The sequence below is a fragment of the Canis lupus genome, chromosome 5 (assembly GCF_011100685.1).
Source record: "Canis lupus familiaris isolate Mischka breed German Shepherd chromosome 5, alternate assembly UU_Cfam_GSD_1.0, whole genome shotgun sequence".
NCBI classification, from domain to species: domain Eukaryota; kingdom Metazoa; phylum Chordata; class Mammalia; order Carnivora; family Canidae; genus Canis; species Canis lupus.
The window spans coordinates 84,604,445-84,623,973 of record NC_049226.1 but is presented as its reverse complement, the minus strand read 5'-3'; the positions used below and the strand labels follow the sequence as shown (position 1 = coordinate 84,623,973).

Below are 19,529 nucleotides of genomic sequence, written 5' to 3'. Positions count from 1 at the left end.
ACAAACATGGGCCAGAGCAAGGCAGAAAGAGTTGGGGAGCTCCCCAAGTTGAAATTTTGTCCTCCAATAGATTCACATTCAAATATGAGTATCCAACACCTGGGAAGTCGCCACAGAGTTAGGGGTCTAGTCATCATCTATGTCACAAAAGCTTGCAGGGGGTGGTGGGGGGACTGGAGCGGGGTGTAGGTAAAGAGTCCCGCCTCCCTTGCAGGAACTGGTTTATCTGTTTGTTTGTCTGTGTTTTTGGTCCACAACAGAGCAGATTGATTCAGGCCTAAGAGACTTAAGCTCCAGCTGAAGCCAGACTTCTTAATGATAAACATTTCCAAGGATAGGGATCCCTGGGTGGCACAGCGGTTTAGCGCCTGCCTTTGGCCCAGGGCGCGATCCTGGAGACCCGGGATCGAATCCCACGTCAGGCTCCCGGTGCATGGAGCCTGCTTCTCCCTCTGCCTATGTCTCTGCCTCTCTCTCTCTCTGTGTGACTATCATAAATAAATAAATTAAATAAATCTTTAAAAAAAAAAAAAAAAAACATTTCCAAGGATAAAAATTAAGTCAAATGGCCAGAGGCAAGTGAGTTACCTTCTCCAAGACTCAGTTTTCTCATTTAGCGAATCTTGGACATTTATAATACCTACCACATTAGGTTTCTGCAAGGATTGTGGGAGGCCACAATGTCTTTCAATATCTTATTTGCCTGATGTGTACTAGGCACTCAATACCTGTTAGCTGCCATTTATTATGACTTTTCTCTCTGTAACATCAGCTCCCCTTCCTCATGTTCTAGTCAAAATATAAAGTCTCTATTCATGTGTTTGATGAATATTTATTGGGAACCTACTTTGGTCCAGACACAGTGCTTGCAACTAGGAGCACAGTGGTCCTCAAATAAGTCCTGCCCTCAAGAACCTCCAGGTCTAGCTGAGAAGACAGGTAATCAAATAGACAATTCCAGCCCACTGCTGACAACGCAGTAGATGGTGTAATCTCTGACTACCAACGTGCTGTAGAGGAGATACCCACGGCTCAGCCTTCAGGGATGAGAGAATTCCTTAGAGGTGCTGAGGTCCAAGCCAAGACACAAAGCCACCAAGAGCTGGCTTGCGAAGAGAGGCAGATTATCGGGCTTTGGGGAAGTGACAGTTGTATCCTACAGTATCCCACAGTGGAGGTGTCTGCTAAAGGCTGGGTGGGCAGAGAGAATGGCCAAGAGAGGAGTCCAGACAGTAAAACAGCGGCTCCTACCCCGAGAGGGTCCCAGACATTTACGAAGGAATTCAGATCTCTGACACTGAAAAGATTAAGTAGGAAAGTAGCACGCTATCTGGACATAGGGATGTAGTTTACAGTAGTTGTATGGAAGATGTATCAGGGGCAAGGTGACTGGTCGGGTGGCAACTGTCATAACTCTGGAGAAAGAGGACCAGGCTTATGTTTGCAGGATGGCAGTGGGGAGACAAGAGATATTAAAAAATATATGTATTTCAGAGATAACCGGACTATCATCAGTAGGAATCAACAGAAATAAATTGCTTTTGGAGGTAAGGCACTGAGAGGCATACAGTAGCACCTCCATATTTCTGACCTGGATGAATTTTGATGCTACCCCGAAACACGACATAGAGGACAAAGTTACGTACTGGGCCTCTGCATTTAAGGCATCTGTTGGACATCCATATGGAGATGAGACACAGACATACAGATTGATGGACTTAGAACCCTAAAATGTAGGGAGTCATGCCAATAGAATTATTTCTTACATTCTATCTGGATAGCTGGATGTTCTGTAAAAATAGCTCTAGTTATCACTGACAAGATAGATAAGATAAAAGGATTCACAGAATCCTAAAACTTAAGAATGGTTAATGCCCCTAGGTCCAACTACCCTGTGGCCTGGAGAGGAGCTCATTAATCGAAGGGCACAGGGACAGTGAGGGGCAGAGCTGGGCCTGAGATCTGAAATCAGCCTTTTGGCTTATGATCTTGTGGTCGGTCTTTGGAGGTCTAAAAGGTTCAGCCTCCTGGCCATGGGATATAAGCCTCCCTGTTCATATTTATAGAATTCTCTTCAAAAGAAGAAAAAGAGGAAAAAGCAACATGGCAATTGTCTTAGTCTGCCCAGCTAAGTCTTTCCTTAGGAACCCAGTTCCTTTTTGCTCCTCTGAGTTTTCTAGTCATTCCTCTCCCACAAATATACAAACAACAACAACCACAAAATCCATCGCCCTTGTACTAGTACATAACAGGTGTTCACTAAAGAGAACCCAAGAACAACAGCGAATAATCACATTCTTCAGAGACTCAGAAAGTAGGCCAACTTCCGTCTCAGATTCTGCTTTTGATTTGACGCAGGTTCGACCAAAGGCAGGTTGGAGGAAGGGAGGGGCCTGCTGGGCATCATTTCCATCCCCACATTCATAGTACAGTAAAGTAGCTCCATCTTACCTTCTTCACCCATTGGATACCTGCTGCCAATTCCTATAACACACTCCACCCATCGGATTGGTCACTCAACAAATGACAAGCGGAACGAGTGTCACAGGGCCACGGAGTCGAAAATACGGTGATTTCTGCAAAAAGTGAAAGGATCATTATTAACCTAGAGGCGACATGAATCAATGAAATGACACACTACTAGACACCGGGGATACACCGTTGCGCAGACAGGCTTTTCTCTTAGAGCAGAACAGTCCAGGTGTGGAGAGAAAGGTGTAAGCAAAGTATTGCCATTGTGCGAAAACTGGGGAAAACCTGCCGTGGGTTTAGAACAACCAAAAGATGGTGTGACTAACTCTATGTGCACTTAGTACTTTGACGAAAAGATAAGAGCAGCCATCATCCAGCCCCCTACACCTTGCTACGGACGTCACATACATTTGCTCTGCCACGAGCAACAGACCTGTGGGGGGCGGATAGCAACTCTCGGAGCCTATTTCTGAGATGACCCACGTTCTATCTGAGTCCAAAGTAGGTCCCCTCTCTCTGCAAGGGGGAACCACTGTTCTGGTGCTGCCAGAGCCTTGTGCAATGACAGTCCCAAGGGCACAGAGGGACAGCGGTGGCTGCGGTGACAGGAGATGTCATCCCTACACCAGCAGGCCTGAGCACGGGGCGGACAGAGCCGCAATTCTTCCTCGAGACTACATTCTTCTCCGCCCCCTCCCGCGCTACAGCACACTCTGGATTTCTGTGTGGGGGCCGTGTTCCGCCTGGATTCTGGTCTGATTCATCCTCATATCTCCCAAGTGTCTAACACATTCCCTAGCCCAGAGCAGCTGTTCAATGTATGTGTGTTCAGTGAATGAAGAGAGGAATACGGGGCGTCTGAACAGCTGTCGTCTTCAAAAACTGAGGCACCGAACCAAGGAAGGTGGTTGCTGGCATAGCTTTAACACAATGGCACGAAGGATTTCTTGAATGTCCTTCATCTCCAGGGTTTCTACCTTCTAGGATCAACCCAGACTGCATTAGCATCTGAAACAGCTCCTGGGGCACCCGGGTGGCTCAGTCAGTGAAGCGCCCCACTCTTGGTTTTGGCTCAGGCTGTGATCTCACGGTCATGAGGCCGAGCCCCGCATCCGGCTCTGCACTCAGCGTGGAATCTGCTTGGGATTCTTTCCTCCTCCCTCTTCCTCTGCTCCTTCCCCTTGCTCTCTCTCTCTCTCTCTCTCAAATAAATAAAATATATATTTTTAAAAAGAACGGAAATAGCTTCTTATTTGACTTTACTTATTATGCTTCTTTTTTTGTTTCCAAATCCACTTTTCTTATCTCATCTTGGTTCCACCCAACAGTTCCTCCTCATGCACCATGCCTTCCTCCCCAAAACAGCAATGACAGCAGCAACAAGCAAACACCCTCCTTGGTGAAGGGCTACAGATAAATTACGTGTCTAAAATGCGTCCACAGCATCTCGATATGGGGATTATAGCAAGAACAAGGAAATTTCCCACTGTGTGCTATTTCCAGGATGTTGAGGACAGAATAGCAATGGGATTATTCACAGATGAACATGGAGTCAGACAGAAAAAGCCACCTGGACGATTCAGAGAACACATAACTGATGAAGGTCCCTACTTTGCAACCACACTCCATGTTGAGCCAGTCTTCAAAAACGGCCCCCTCCCAAATGAACCATACGTCTCACATATTCATGCCCCAGGGCCCCTCCTCTGTGAATCTGAGTTGTCTGTCCTTGGGTCACCAATGAAACATAGCAAAGGGACACTCTATGATTTCGAAACCAAGTCCTAAGAAACCTTGCAGCCTGCCTTGTGCTCTCGGAAAGCTGCATCTGGAAGAAGTCAGCGGTCATGTCAGAGGTCTAAAGACTCTAGACCCAGATGCTATGAGGAAGCCCCAGGTAGCCATGGGGAGAAGCTGCATGGAAAGAGAGAGAAAGAGAGAGAGAGAGAGAGATTGAGAGGCCCAGCCATACCTAGTTATTCTAGGCATCCGAGCTAGGGTGCCAGCTGGGAAGCAAAGATGCCATCTTGGACATCCAACTCAGTCAACCTTCATGTGCCTCCACCATCTGACTACACAGCGTGAGAGACCCCAAGTGAAAACCACCCAGATGACTTCACTAAACTCAACTATAAAAGGTAATAGTGAATTGTTACAAGCCGCTAAATTGAGGACCGTATGTTCCTCAGCAGCGGATAACTAGTTCGCCATAAATGGAACAGGCGTCTGCCACGGCCTCACTAATGCATTCTCTTTAAATACGTGTCACCACTGTGGTTGTCCTAAGCCCCTCCGAGTATCTCACCCCACTACGCGAAGGGTGAGACTCTTGGCCAAGGTGTGCAGCCAACAAGATCCGAGGTGGGACCAGAATTCAGCAGACACGACAGGCTCTGCTCCTTCTCTTGGCACCCCCAGTATGCAGTCAGCTCGTAATACAGCTGTACCTGTAGCCAGCGTGCTTTTAAAAGTTTACTTCTCAAATTCATAAAATCTAATTGAACTCCCACTTTGCCTTGCACTGCTTACTTCCCTGCAAAGTATCCCCTATAAAATCCCTTTCACCAAAAGTCTGCACAGACAATTAAGAGCTTTGGAAGGAAAGCAAAAATAGCTGTGTGAATTGTCTATGAATTCCGAGGACTGCAAGCACTCGAGAGAGACAGGATGTAGGTTGTGTGGAAATGTTGGTATACAACTGTACCGTGCTTCTTAGAAAAGAAAACAAAGGCTTAAAAAAAAAATCTTAGCTGTCTCTGTGCTTTCAGCAGAGTTGACGGGAAGAGAGCTTGTTGGGGCTGAGAGGTCCTTGCGCGTCTACCGCCCATCTTCTCTTTCCACTAGAGTCCCTGCCTGGAATGTTGACTTTCCTTCCTCTTCCCATGACTCCCCCAGACCTGGAATCACGCGTTCCCTTCTGAGCCATGGAAATCCAATGTAGCCCCGTGGCATCTACCCCCACCTACTCTCAGACCATCTCCTCGTCCTCTCTCAGGGCCATCATGAGCCTGCTCCGAGGACAGGGTCACGGCCTTCTGCGCCCCGTGTCCAGCACTGTGCTCAGCCACCGGCAGCCCTGAGCCCCCTAGGGGCACAGACGCCTCCTGCCGTAGATGACTGCGGAGAGACTGAGAAATCGGGGGAAAGAACACGGAAGCCAAGGGCATCGAGAGGTTGGGGAAATCTCTAGCAAGCGTACAGAAAGCAAGGAGAAAAGCCAGGGAGGGAGGGTGGCACATTTCCCTTGCTGAGCTCTGAGTGTTGAGAAGGTTCCATACATGCAAGTCCATAGGCTTCCCTTTGACCCAGAAGTCTCTCTGTCCTTCTCTGAGGGTCCCTGCTCCAGATCAAACGCCTTGGCCTACAGATCTGCAAGTGTGGATGCTCTTCAGGAGCGTGGACTCAGCCAGGCCAGGCATGGGCTGGGATCTTGTTAACGGTACAGGGGCAACAAGGACAGCAGGAGGTAGTGCTGGGGGGGGGGGGCAGGAGGGTAAGGGCTGGAAGTACGTGCATTAAGTTAAAATAGTTCCCACCTCACTGACTCCATCAACAGGATCCTGGGTCACCTGCTGTGTGTGCGATGCTGGTGTAGGTGGGGGGCGGGTGACAGGTGAAAAGGCCAGGAGCTGTCACGGAGGGGAGCAGGGGAGCCCAAGGGCACAGGGACAGCTCCATTTTATAGACAGAAGAAACCAGCTAAGCGGTAAGTGCCCAGGTGCTCAGAGCCGGGGAGCGGCATGGCCCGACGGGTCACCAACAACCCACCCCTCTCCTGGCGGATTTGAGGCCTGCTTCCGGGGGGAAATCATACCCACCCCTCTAGGACATCAGCCCAGAAAACGTCTACTTTTTTAGTAAAACGACACAACAGAGAATCTCCAGTGCTTTGGTAGGGAGCTGACTGGAACGAACGGTGACTCAGTAGATTAGTATTAAACCAACAGATGAAATCTCCGGTTTCGGAGGCCACCACGTTCTGGCAAAGAAGCCCAGAGAGGCCACACGCCTTCCAGCTGGAGTGGAGAGACCAAGTGGTCCTGTCGTCCCCTGAAGCTGCTGCTGCGTCTTGTTCTGTGGGCAGGAGAAGGGGCAGCAGAGGGGCGCCCGGCTCTGCCCCCACCCCCCACCCCCCCGCGACAGGGCCTTCTTCCTTTTGTGGGTGTCCTGTCTGCCTGACATTGCTGGAGGGATGAATAAACACCATTAATAATCATCACTGGGTGTTTCTCTTTCCTGTTACGGCCCAAGTTCCAAAACCATATGGCGAAGCATATTTTGTAAGATAGGTTTATGGATTTTGAATTTTTTTGAAAAAAAAAATAGTGAAGGGGAGGAGTGGGCTCTCGAATGCGAGGAGACACTCGGTTGGAGGGCACGCTTCGCCCCTCCGACCCCTCTGACTTGGGGCAGGCGACTCCGGGCTGCACTTCGTCACTAGGCAATGGGAGTAGCGACCGGTTGGAGGATGGCGCTCCGTGGGCAGCTGTGACCGCGGGGAGACGCCCGCTGTGTTCTCTGCCGGGCATGCGACCTAAGGGTTAGCTTGGCCCTTTACCGTGAATCCGCCACTCAGACGGGCCCCTGGCCCGGGCGCCACCCACAGAGGCCGGCGCTCGGCTCCGCGCAGCACAGACCCCGCGCACGGGGTGTCAACCCGGTGGACGTTTCCCACACCAGCCTTTCTCAGATGGAGACACGGCGCCTCAAGACATTTGGGGGACCCTCAACTTCCCGGCGCCGCTCGGACGCCTGCTCCCACTGAGGGTGGAGGACTGCCCGGGGCTCACGCCGGCCTGCAGAACCTCCAGCCCGGGCCCTGCGCCGGCGGGGATGACGGAGGGGATGACAGAGGGGATGACAAGGGGGATGACAGAGGGTGATGATGGCGCGGATGACGGCGGGAATGAGGGTGGGGATGACGGCGGGGATGACAAGCGGGGATGATGAGCGGGGATGACAAGGGGGATGACAGAGGGGATGAGGGTGGGGATGATGGCAGGGGATGACAAAGGGGGATGATGGAGGGGGATGACGGCGGGGATGACAGCGGGGACGAGGGTGGGGATGACGGCGGAGATGACAGCGGGGATGACGGCGGGGATGACAGCGGGGACGAGGGTGGGGATGACGGCGGAGATGACAGCGGGGATGAAGGTGGGGATGACGGTGGAGATGACAGCAGGGATGAGGGTGGGGATGATGGCCGGGATGAAGGCGGGGATGATGAAGGGGGATGACGAAGGGGGATGATGCCAGGGATGAGGGTAGGGATGACAGCGGGGATGATGAAGGGGGATGATGGAGGGGGATGACGGCAGGGATGATGGTGGGGATGACGAGGGGGATGATGGCGGGATGACGAGGGGGGGATGATGGCAGAGATGACTGTGGGGATGACGAGGATGACAGAGGGAGATGACAGTGGGGATGACTATTGGGATTATGGGGGGATGAGGGCCAGGATGACTGTGGGGATGACTGCTGGGATGATGGCAGGGAGGCAGCGGGGATGACTGTAGGGATGACGGTGGGGATGACAGTGGGGATGATGGCGGGGATGAGGATGACGGAGGGGATGGCGGCAGGGAAGACGGCGGGGGATGACTGGGGATGACTACCGGGATGATGGCAGGGAAAGCGGCAGGGGATGATGGCGGGGATGACTGTGGGGATGACTATCAGGATGATGGGGGGATGAGGGCGAGGATGACTGTGGGGATGATGGCAGGGAGGCAGCGGGGATGACTGTGGGGATGAAGGCGGGGGATGATGGTGGGGATGACGGGGGGATGACGGCAGGGATGACGTCCAACGTCGGCCCGCAGTTACGGGAAAACACCCCGAAAGCCGTCCTGGCCTCCAAGCGGATTGGCCACAGCGGCGCTTTAAATCAAACTCTTAACACGCTGATCTTTATTTCCCTGGAGCAGCTTTTCTGAGTGAGCCATGCCTTTGGAGGCACCTAACACAAAGTGACAACCTTCGCCGTTTTCCAAAGCGCGGTGGCCGGGCGCAGAGAGAGCCCATTGTCACCATGGTAATTACCGCACAATACCTGGCGGCCAAGGGCCGGGCAGGAGGCGCGGGCAGCGGCTGAATCCGGCATTGTCCGGGCCCCATAAAAAGATCAGAAGCCCTGAAAAGCCAGGGAGCGGGATCTCACAGCTCTTTCGCTGGGCCCTGAAAGGACCTTTGTGCTGCCACCATAAATTCTGGGTTCTCCGGGCACTTGACAACTGAAGCCGGGGACAATAGAATTCTTGTGTCCAACAAAACACTCCTTGTCCGATGCCAGTCTTATCAGCCGCATTTACAAATGTCTTTCGTTGTACCCAAATAATTCCCCATTAGAAGGACTATTGGGAGCAGAACTAAATAAATATTCACAGCCTTTGTGATATCGTTGGGAAATGAATAAACAAACAGTCATCTAGCATATGAGCAGAGCCTCCTGCTACTCTACATTTTATCCCTATTTCTTGCCCAAATGATGTCGTTTCGATTTCTCTCCCTTAACGTGTCAAGAGCCGTGACACTGGAAGCGCCGCTCTGACTCGCCACCTCCTGCGCGCCCCGCTCCGCACCCCCCGGGGCTGCCCCCGCGCTGCTCCTTGGGTTGATCGGGCCAAGGCCCCGGGGGGGCGGGGGGGTCCCACCTCCCCACAGACACGGGAACCCAACCTCGGGGGAGGTAAGTTACTTAGGCAACACAACGAAGCTAATTAATAGTAAAATACGAATTCAGATCTGGGGGTCCCTGGCTCCTAAGGCTCCGCCTCCCCGCTACGCCTTGATGGGTTCCCTACCGACCAGAAAAGGAATAAAACATCAGAAAAAGGGGAAAATCTAAGCACATCCACCGTAACGTCACCAACGCACACGGAGTCTGTTTATAAACTGTTCCAGAACCTGAGAACACTTAGCAGGAAAATAAAGAGGCTTTCTTCAAGAGAGTATATTTTACTTTTGCCCTAGAATACCAGCAATTTTGCTTTTTAACCTTCCGAGGGGAGGAAGCGGTGGCAGGCAAACAAAAATAAACACAAGCCAGCTTCGGGAAGGTTTCAGGGATGTCTATGCAGTCACACTGGTAAAGTCTTAGAAAGAATCAGGGATTAAGAAAGCAAGCGGGGCGCCTGCAATCACGACCGCCCAGAACAACACTTAAGCCTCCTACTGCGGTTTATTTTATTTTATTTTGCTTGTCTGTCTCCTTGTTGTGAACGAACAGATCTCTCAGCATTTGACGGGAACGCACACAGCAAAGCAGAAACTCCCTTCCTGATGGAAGCACTGACTAGGAGGCAACACTCTTTACATTAAAAAAAACAAAAAAAAATCTGACAATATTAGAGCTCTACATGGCTTCCTGTCGGGTCAGGAGTCGTCTACGCGGTCTGCCCCTTCCAATGTTGCATCCAAGGAAACTCCGAGCTTCCGGAAGACAGAAAGGTGAGATGTAATATCTGACACTCATTTTTGTCTGGCCCGGGTCAGTACATGGTAACCCTCGGCAGAGCTCGGCTTATTGGACCAGTAGATGAATGGTAGTAGTTACAGGGAGAACCACCAGGAACCTGGACTCTAAAACTTTTTGGACATGAAAATCTACCTTTTTTATCTACTTGATGTCAAAGTACAGGTAGAATTTATCTTTTTTTTTTTAAGGACTTCAATGATGTGCTCACTTGGCCCAAATTGTGTAGCCTTGGTAAAAGCGATGTTGAGCTGTTCTGGTTTGTTTCCTAAAATACCTAACATCTGTGCCCAAGAATAGGCCATCATTTTGCAAACAATTGGCTATTAACAAGACCAGGTGACCAACAGGTACTTCCTGACGGATGGTAAATCCAACAACTGAGTTTGAAAAATGTGATCGATATTTCCCAAACGCTTCAGATGCCAAGTGAAGCATTTAATCATCTTTGAGGATTTAAGGGCATGGTTACAGCCATGTACACATGACGCGAACTATTTCAGCTCTTCTATCCCCCCAGGAGCCAGGTGTTATGTAGACACAACTTAATCCAAGCAAGCAGAGAAGATTTCTAACATTTATTGAGAGTTTGTAACGTGCCAGGTCCTGAGCTAAGTGTGTGAGAGAGAGAGAGAGAGAAATAATCTTATACATCAGGTACTATGATTTTCTTTATTCTGTAGCTAAGAAAGGTGGAGTAAAATTGCCCTCATTCACAGAGCCACAGAGCACGGAAGCCAGGATGTGGACGCAGGGAGTTTGAATATATTTCTTTTTTTTAAATTTTTATTTATTTATGATAGTCACACAGAGAGAGAGAGAGAGAGAGAGGCAGAGACACAGGCAGAGGGAGAAGCAGGCCCCATGCAGGGAGCCCGACGCGGGACTCGATCCCGGGTCTCCAGGATCACGCCCTGGGCTGAAGGCGGGGCTAAACCACTGAGCCACCCAGGGATCCCCAGGCCTGAGATTTTAATAGTTCATCAAATCTGGGGAACTTCTACACAACCAAGAAATCAACTCATTTTCAAAATGCCATATTCACACACACACACACACACACACACAGAGCAGAGCTTTTGCTCCGTGCTGGAAGTAGGCACAGCCTGCTACCACCTCTGAAAGCAAGAAAAGCAAAACGCCCCGTCCACAGCAATGTGAATGATTTATGATATAACAGGAGAGCGTCCTCCCTGGGGCCATTATGCTTGGAAAGAAACAAAGTCGCTCAAAAATTAAGTGGGACTGTCCTTTTGCAATGTAAAATTAATGGCATTTCCTTAAAAAAAAGCCATTTTGGCATTCACCTCCTCTGAGACACTGATCCTAGCGATCACAGCTGTACACACTCATAATGTTCATACGCATCACGAAGGAAAAAGCACGTATATTTTCTTGCCCGTTGTATGTCCACTGGACAAAGGTGCAAACTAAATGCTCCCAGATAGCTTTGGAACAATGGAGCTGGTAAATGAAGGACTGTGTCCCTGATCCTGAGGTCTCACCTACGTGCAAGTGCCTCTGACGGCCCACAATCGGTTGTGACTTATAATTTTCTCCAGGTACAAATGCAAATTTGGCCACAGAGGGGCTGACACGAGCCAGCGAGCGAGTCTAGCAGGCACCCTGCATCCTCATCGCACCTCATTAAGTCCAGTGGATTCATTCGGGGGCAGCAGCGGAAGCGGGTCATTAAAATGTTTCAGTTATAGTTTGCTGCACTTTATTGGTGGAATAATATTCTTCACTTGTATACACAAATTGTGACATTCTTGAAGATCTAGGGAAAACTCACGTGCCAATACCAAGCATCTAATATCCCCATAGAAAGCTTTCTCCAGGACGCACCTCCCAGATTCACGGATGTACACCCACCCTCAAAGTTTCATTCCTTTCCTTCTTTTGTTTTCATCTCTTTTTTAAATACTCAAATAATCACCAATAAGGTCTGCTTTTACTAATTCCATTGATAAGAACGAAGAATAAAGACCAAAATAGCATTATCAGCAGCTGTGTAGAGTTGGGTCATTTCCCGGGCTGGGCTTGGGTCAACGGCGTGGAAGTGACAGGCAAATGTCTTGGCTCTGGGACATCTTCCATTGCAACTTTCACTTATTAAATCTCTCTCTTAGGACTTCATCCAAGAAACCACACTGGATTTTCAAGCAGGTTTTCTCTATGCCTTCTTGGCTTTGATATCCGTGGTTGTCGGACACTCTAAGTATGTAAAGTTACACACACACACACACACACACACACACACGTATTACTCACTTGTTGGTTTCTCATCTCTGAGAAATACTTAAAACACATTTCTTATCTGGCAACTTATAAAATGAATTTTGACACAGGCTACTGGGGTGGATGTGATGGTCACTAAGTTTCTTTCCTGTTGGGAGTCTACAGAATTCTAAAATTGCAATAATCAGTTCCCTCCCTGAAAGCAGCCCACCATCCCCCTGCAGAGCTCCGACCACACTCGGGGGACCACTGAGCTAGAGGGATCTCTAGGCCCTATTCGCTCTCTAACAGGGTTTCATGGGCCCACCCTGGTGCCATGATGAAGACCATCCATACAAGGACGCTTCATGCGCAGAAGACGGTGAGGATGCAAGGGGCCCCGCGGTAGCTGGTGGAGTGGTGACGAACAGCTACAGCTAGGTTTCGTGGTCCCTGACAAGATGGACTGGTCCCCTTGAAGAAAGGCAGGAGACCCTCTCCAGGGGCCAAATCAAGTGGTTACGACAGCAAGCAAACAGAGGGAGAGCCCGGGGAGGGGGTGAGGCAGATGGAGGGAAGCACGGCCCCTGCTGGGAGATGGAATTCAGGTCGGGGAGGCCCGCTCCCATGAGGGCTCTACTACTCAGCAGTCCCATGACTTAGGACTCTTACCTACAAAACGGACGTTCTTGGGACACGTGAGAGAGATAATGCACACAAATTATGCTAATGTTTCCGGCACAGACTTACAGTTCACTAAATATTATCAGTCAGCATCATCGTGAGCAAAAACTTATCAGTTTTCAACCACAAGGACTCTATGTTAAGAAATATTAAGGGGCTCCTGGTGGCTCAGTTGGTTAAGTGTCTGCCTTTGCCTGAGGCCATGATCCTGGGGTCCTGGGATTGAGTCCTGCACCGGGCTCCCTGCTCAGGGGGGAGCCTGATTCTCCCTCTTCCTTTGCTGTTCCCCTTGCCTGTGCTCTCTCGCTCTCTCTGTCAAATAAGTCAATAACATCTTTAAAAAAAAAAGAAAGAGAGAGAGAAAGAAAGAAAGAAGAAAGAAAGAAAGAAAGAAAGAAAGAAAGAAAGAAAGAAAGAAGAAAGAAAGAAAGAAAGAAAGAAAGAAAGAAAGAAAGAAAGAAGAAAAAAAGAAAGAAAGAAAGAAGAAAGAAAGAAAGAAAGAAAGAAAGAAAGAAAGAAAGAAAGAAAGAAAGAAAGAAATAGGGACGCCTGGGTGGCTCAGTGGCTGAGTGTCTGCCTTCAGCTCAGGGCATGATCCCAGATCCTGGGGTCGAGTCCCCCATTGGGCTCCCTGCATGGAGCCTGCTTCTCCCTCTGCCCGTGTCTCTGTCTCTCATAAATAAATAAATAAAATATTTTTAAAAAAATAAAAATAAATACTGAAGAAATGAGTGCAACGCCTGACCCAAGAGGAGCCCCACAAATTGCTACTATTATTTTTGACATTAGATGACAATGAGGCAGGACGTCGGCAATTCTCTTCCAATCCAGGTCTCAACAAAGAGAAAGTCTCCATTTGTACTAATGCCTGAACAAGCATCTCTTTTTAGAAAAGGTTGTCTCAGGTCCAGAATAGATTTGATTATATCGTTTCTTTCAATTATATCAAGTTGGGGGCTACTTTCCATTTGTCACAGGAGGTACTAGTTTATCGGTGACAGTGATATAATTTTCCTCCAAAAATATTTAAAAAACACCATAATGAGTCAAAAGAAAATATTAAGCAAATAATTGTGTGGGTGGCACCTCAATATTTTGAAGACAACCATGAATGGCTTAATGATTATTTTACAGATGGGGAGATTAAGCCCTGAGTGGGAAGTGGGTGAAGAGGAAGGTCCACATGGACCCTGCCTCTGGCGGCCCAGGCCTCTCTGCAGCCCTTCACCCATCCCACGGGCTGGGCCACGTGTGGGGAGGACGGTGAGGAATGACTGTGCTCCTCTTCCAAGGGTGGAAATGAAACTCAAAGGAGGGGACAAACGTCAGCCGAGACCTGGGGACAGAGGCAGGCGCAGAGCCTAGTAGCTCTCCAGGAATCCAGGTCTTCGTGGAGAAGAAAGTAGGCTGGAAGGCTGGAAACACAGGCACCGAAGCCACCTCGGTACGTCTCTCCCTATAATTCACGGCCTCATTTTACAGATACTCGCCTTTATTCCCACGAAGTTTAAGGCCCCCCGCAAAGATGCAGGGCCCCAGAAACAGCCTGCGCTGCTGCTTCACATGGTAAAAGTGAGAAGAGGAGAAATGGCAGCAGGAAGGGGCAATCGGGACACGGGGTCGGGCGCCAAGCCCGGGCGGAGAAGTCCTAAACCCGTCGGGGCCTGCGTGGCACCAGGGGCCGAGGACACGCAGCCAGACACGGGAACGCAGAGCCCACCCAGGGAAGACTGGCCTTCGGGTCCACCGCAGCCAGACGCTCCGGAGACAGACGCCGGACGCCCCTCGGCCCGTTGCTGCCGCGCTGACGCCCGACCCTGCCCCCCAGCGAGCAGCAGCCTTAGCGCGAAGATAATCGAACCAGAATCCTGGGCGGCAGCAGCGGCCCGAGCCCAGCAAGCGGCCGGGGCCTCCCACGGGGGCAGCCTCGAGCCACGGAAGGGCCCGGCGTCTGGCCCCTGCTCTGGCCCTGTGCTCGGCTGCTCACGTGCACGGCCCCTGCTTGCAGTGGGGGACCTGAGGACGCAGAGGATGGTGGCACCCCGCGGCCTCCAGGCCTCCAGGCCGCCAGGGCCCAGCCTGCTGCCCGCTGCCCTGTGACCGCCCGCCCTGTCGCCGTCCGGGTGGCCCTCCGGCAGGGGGCCAGCAGGCTGTGGCCTGGCCTGGGGCAGCCAGGTTTGCGCCCACTCTGCCCGGCTCCTGCGCCTACCTTCGCCTTTGCACAGAGCGCGCGTCCCCCTTGTCTTCTCCAGGAGTGTCCTGTGTCCTGCCGGGCCCTGGCCGAGTCGCGGCCTCCTGACAACCCACCTCCCTCCCGGCGTCCCAGGTGCACAGCCGCTCACTGGTCGCGGCGCCACCTCCGTCGGGCAGTGTCCCCCGCGCCTGCGGTGCCAGATGCTGGGCCACACGCCGGGCAGAAGCCGCGCGGGGCCTCCTGGCGGAGGGAGGCTCACTGAGGGCAGAGCAGGAAGACGGCAGAAAAGTAAAGCCGGCAGTTAGGGACATGGAATACGGGAACCTCCACAAGGACGCTACCCCGGCGGCGTCATGCCCTCCCGGCCCCTGGCCTGCCACCCCACCCGTGGGCTGCTCGAGGGGGGCTCCTGTCGCATCTGCGACCTCCTCCTCTGCGCGCCCTGAGCCGTAATCACAGCGAGTCAGACTCAGGGTCTCGGGGCGTCACCAACCACCAGGCCGAGGCCTTCCCGGGGGCCCAGAGGCCGCGGCAGGGGAGGGCGGCATGGGGGGTGCTGGGGTCCCCAGCTAACTACTTGCTTCCATTCGATCCACAGCCAGGGCTTATCCACTTTATACATATCAGGGTTTGGGTGCAGGCTTTATATAGCAAAATCTGCATGAAATCCACGGAATCAAGAGGCGGAAAAACAGAACTAGTGAATCTAGGAGGTAAATGGCTCCTGTGACTTCCTACAGAACCTCACTGCAAACAGGCGTGCACGTTCCGGTATGGACGGGCGTACACAGCCACAGACACACGTGCACGGGGAGCGAGGGCATCACACAGGAGGGGGGCGGGGGGAGAGTGCGGAAGGGGGAGGACAGGGACGCCGTAGGGGCTAGGCCTAGGCCGCCAAGGGGCCGCGCTCCTCCCCGCCCCGCTGTCTCCCTGGAGCTCCGCCGCCTGGCAGTCTGACCATCGTCCCTTCATTCCGCCTCTCACTTACTCGGCTGCTGCACCTGGAGGATGTGCAGGTGCCGGCCTCGTGCGGAGGTTCAGGTCTGGAAGTGGGGGCCACTTAAGGGCAAACAGAGGGAGGGAAGGAGGGGGCAGGAAGGAATGCGTGAAGCAAGGGGTGGGGAGGGAGGAAGGGGGGAAGGAGGGAAAGGAGGAAGGAAGGAGGGAAGGGAGGAAGGAAGGGAAGGATGAAGGAGGGAGGGAGGGAAGGAGGAAGGGAGGAAGGAAGGAAGGAGGGAGGGAGGAAGGAGGGAAGGGAGGAGGGAGGGAAGGAAGGAGGGAAGGGAGGAGGGAGGGAGGAAGGAGGGAGGGAGGGAAGGAAGGAGGGAGGAAGGAAGGAGGGAAGGAAGGAAGGAGGGAAGGGAGGAGGGAGGGAAGGAAGGAGGGAAGGGAGGAGGGAAGGAAGGAAGGAAGGAAGGAAGGAAGGAAGGAAGGAAGGAAGGAGGGAAGGAAGGAGGGAAGGAAGGAGGGAAGGAAGGAGGGAGGAAGGAAGGTGGGAAGGAAGGAGGGAGGAAGGAAGGAGGGAGGAAGGAAGGAGGGAGGAAGGAAGGAGGGAGGAAGGAGGGAGGGAGGAAGGAGGGAGGAAGGAAGGAGGGAAGGCAGGAAGGAGGGAAGGCAGGCTACTTTTGGTGGCCCCGAGCCGCATCCAGTGCCCCCGACGCCACGTGGTGCTGCAGGCAGCTGATGGAGGCTCATGAGCAGCGCCTCTCTGGGGACGCCACCCCGTAAACACGGTGACCTCCTTCAAGGACCAATCCCAAGAGGCTGGAGCTGTGAGCGAGCGAGCGAGCGAGCGCACAGATTCAGGTCACCAGGTTTCTGTCTTTCCCGTTGTTTGCTCCTGAAGAAACTGAAAGGACCGGGTCCGCTTTCCCGAGCAGTCACATCCGCACTGCTCCTGTCGCTCTGCCTTCCAGTCACAGGCCACCCAGCCTCAGAGATGAGGACAACGCTCCTCGCCTTGGGAAAGATGCTTCCTCCCTAAGTCATCCTCATTGTTTAAATCCAAAAAAAAAAAAGAATAGAAAAGTAACCAAGAAGTCATGCTTTTGATTGACTCCAGGTTTCTCTATGTGCATATGTCAAGTGTCCTGTGCTCACTAGGGAGCCAGGGCGTTGGAGCTGTAGCAAACGGACTCCCACGGAATCAATGACTAAGCGCAAGGCCTCTAGATATTGCCAATCACTTATAATCCCGCTCTACTTCACCCAGATTCCCAGGAAGAATAATATCTTTCTCTTCCTATGAAGCCCAAAGTGCCTTCTTGTAATAGGAAAATGTGTACGACGGTACACGCTGCCCCGCATGGCAAAGCGGTTCTTGCCCAAAGTCGCAATTATGTGAATTGTAAAGCAACGTGGAAAAAAATACGTTGGACCATTTCCACGTAGTTCATTATGAAAGAAAACCTTTTCTCCAGTTACAATAATGTAAAAAATACTCCCAAGTTAAGTCCTGGAAGGGAAGAGAAAATTAAGGACTATGAGTCAGAGTGAGTGAACCGTGGGTGATCTTTCCCCTTTCTGCTTCCTCCCTGGCTTACATAATTGTAAAAAAATATTATCTGTCCTGGACACAATTTTTTTTTTTTTTGCTTTTACAAATTCTCACCATGCAACTGTGTTTCTTTTGCAGAGTAAATACCTGAGCCAGCCACACCCCCCGAGAGCCCGTGGTGTGATCACTGAGCGTCGCCTTCACTCTCCTGTACCGTCCAAACAAACCCCCACCTGAGAAAACAAAAATTCCAAAACGAAAAAAAAGCAAACACACACACACACACACACACACAAAAAAAAAAAAAAAAAAAAAAAAAAACCTACTCTACTCCGAGATGCAAAACGACCAGTTAATGCATTCCAAATTAGAAACGGGAAAATAGCTTATGACACTAAATGACTGAATCGGTGACGTGCCAACTGAAACACTGATACCATCACTTTGATTCGAAAATACCCTCTGCTGTGGGAGAGGCCAAGAAGGGAGGCCAGCAGCTACCAAACAGGTAACATGAGCTGGTTCCCTGGAGGCCCCTTCGGCCCTTCAAGGTGCTTCGTCCAGGCTTCCCCACTGACCACCTCAGTGCACCCGGGGCCGCGCTGGGCATCCGTGATGAGCAGAGGTAGGTCCTTACCCTGGGGGAGCGCACATCCTCATCTAATTTGGCTGCTCTTAGCTTAAGCCTGGGTAGAGTTACACAGAAGATCTCTTGAGATTTTCCTCCGAGTCCAGAATAAATGAGCCAGGAACCAGATAATGGGCTGTAAATAACACAGCTGGCTGGCACGTCAGGGGTGCCGAGTTCAAGCCCAGGCTCTCACGCGGTGACCGTGGCCAGATCTCTCGGCCGCTCAGCTTCAGAAGGAACAATCAGGGAGCGAGTGGGCTGAAGGTCTTAGAAAGTTCCTTCCAGTATCCTAGGGGGCAACCGACTCATTCGTACTCGGCGTTTTCATAGACTTCAAACTAAGCTATAAACAGAGACTTCAAGCAGTAATATACCGTAGATTTGAAAGGTTACAAGAGATTCTCATCACCAGACGAAGAATGTGTAACTATGGGAGGTGACGATGTCAACGAAACTGATGGTGGTGGTCGTTTCACAAAATACACGTATCTCAAGTCATCATGTCATATGTCAGCTCTATCTCAGGAAGACTGGGGGAAGCAGCTAAGCCAGAAGCCAGAAAGCTTGGAAAGAACCCTGGGCACTCTTCTGCCCACAAAAGCAAATACCTATCCAGAGGGAAAGGGGAGGAAGGAAGCGAGGAGCTGGGACTATAATCTCCAGGGGAAGGTGTCAGAGTCTGACACTACTGGGTTCAAATCCTGCCTCTGGCTTTGGAATTAAATACACGTCAGGGCATCTGGGAGGCTCAGTCGGTTAAGCGTCTGACTGTCGATCGCAGCGCAGGTCTTGATCTCAGGGTTGAGAGTTCAAGCCTTGTGTTGGGCTCCATGCTGGGGATGGAGCCTACTTTGAAAAATAATATATATATTATTTATATAAATAATTATATATTATGTATGATATATTAATTATATATCAATATGTATCATATTAATATAAAAATATTTATTATTTATATAAATAATATATTATTTTATATTGATATATTAATATATGATTAATATATAATAAATGACATAATTATTTATATAAATAACTTATATTATTTATATATTAATATGTTATATTAATATAAAATATGATTATTTATACAAATGATTATTTATCATGTTATATATCTATATATTAATATATTAATATGTGATTAATATATGATTAATTATATATTGATATATTATGTTAATATAAAATATTTTTGATTATTTATATAAATGATTATTTAATATATATTAATATGATATATTTTAATATATAATTAATTATATATTATATTATAAATAATCATATATTTTAAGTATATCTTTGAGCAGGTGACTCAACTCTACGAGTAGTTTCCTCACCTGAA

At 50.4% G+C, this 19,529-nt stretch overlaps 1 protein-coding gene across 2 annotated transcripts in view; it reads right to left on the bottom strand.

The window, feature by feature from the left end:
- CDH11 (cadherin 11) overlaps positions 1-19,529 on the bottom strand; it is a 147,959-nt gene that overhangs the window by 81,771 nt on the left and 46,659 nt on the right. For both annotated transcript variants that reach the window (XM_038538790.1, XM_038538789.1), the window contains exon 2: positions 2,452-2,576. The gene's annotated coding sequence lies outside the window, so the exon portion shown is untranslated. The remainder of the gene's footprint in view (positions 1-2,451; positions 2,577-19,529) is intronic.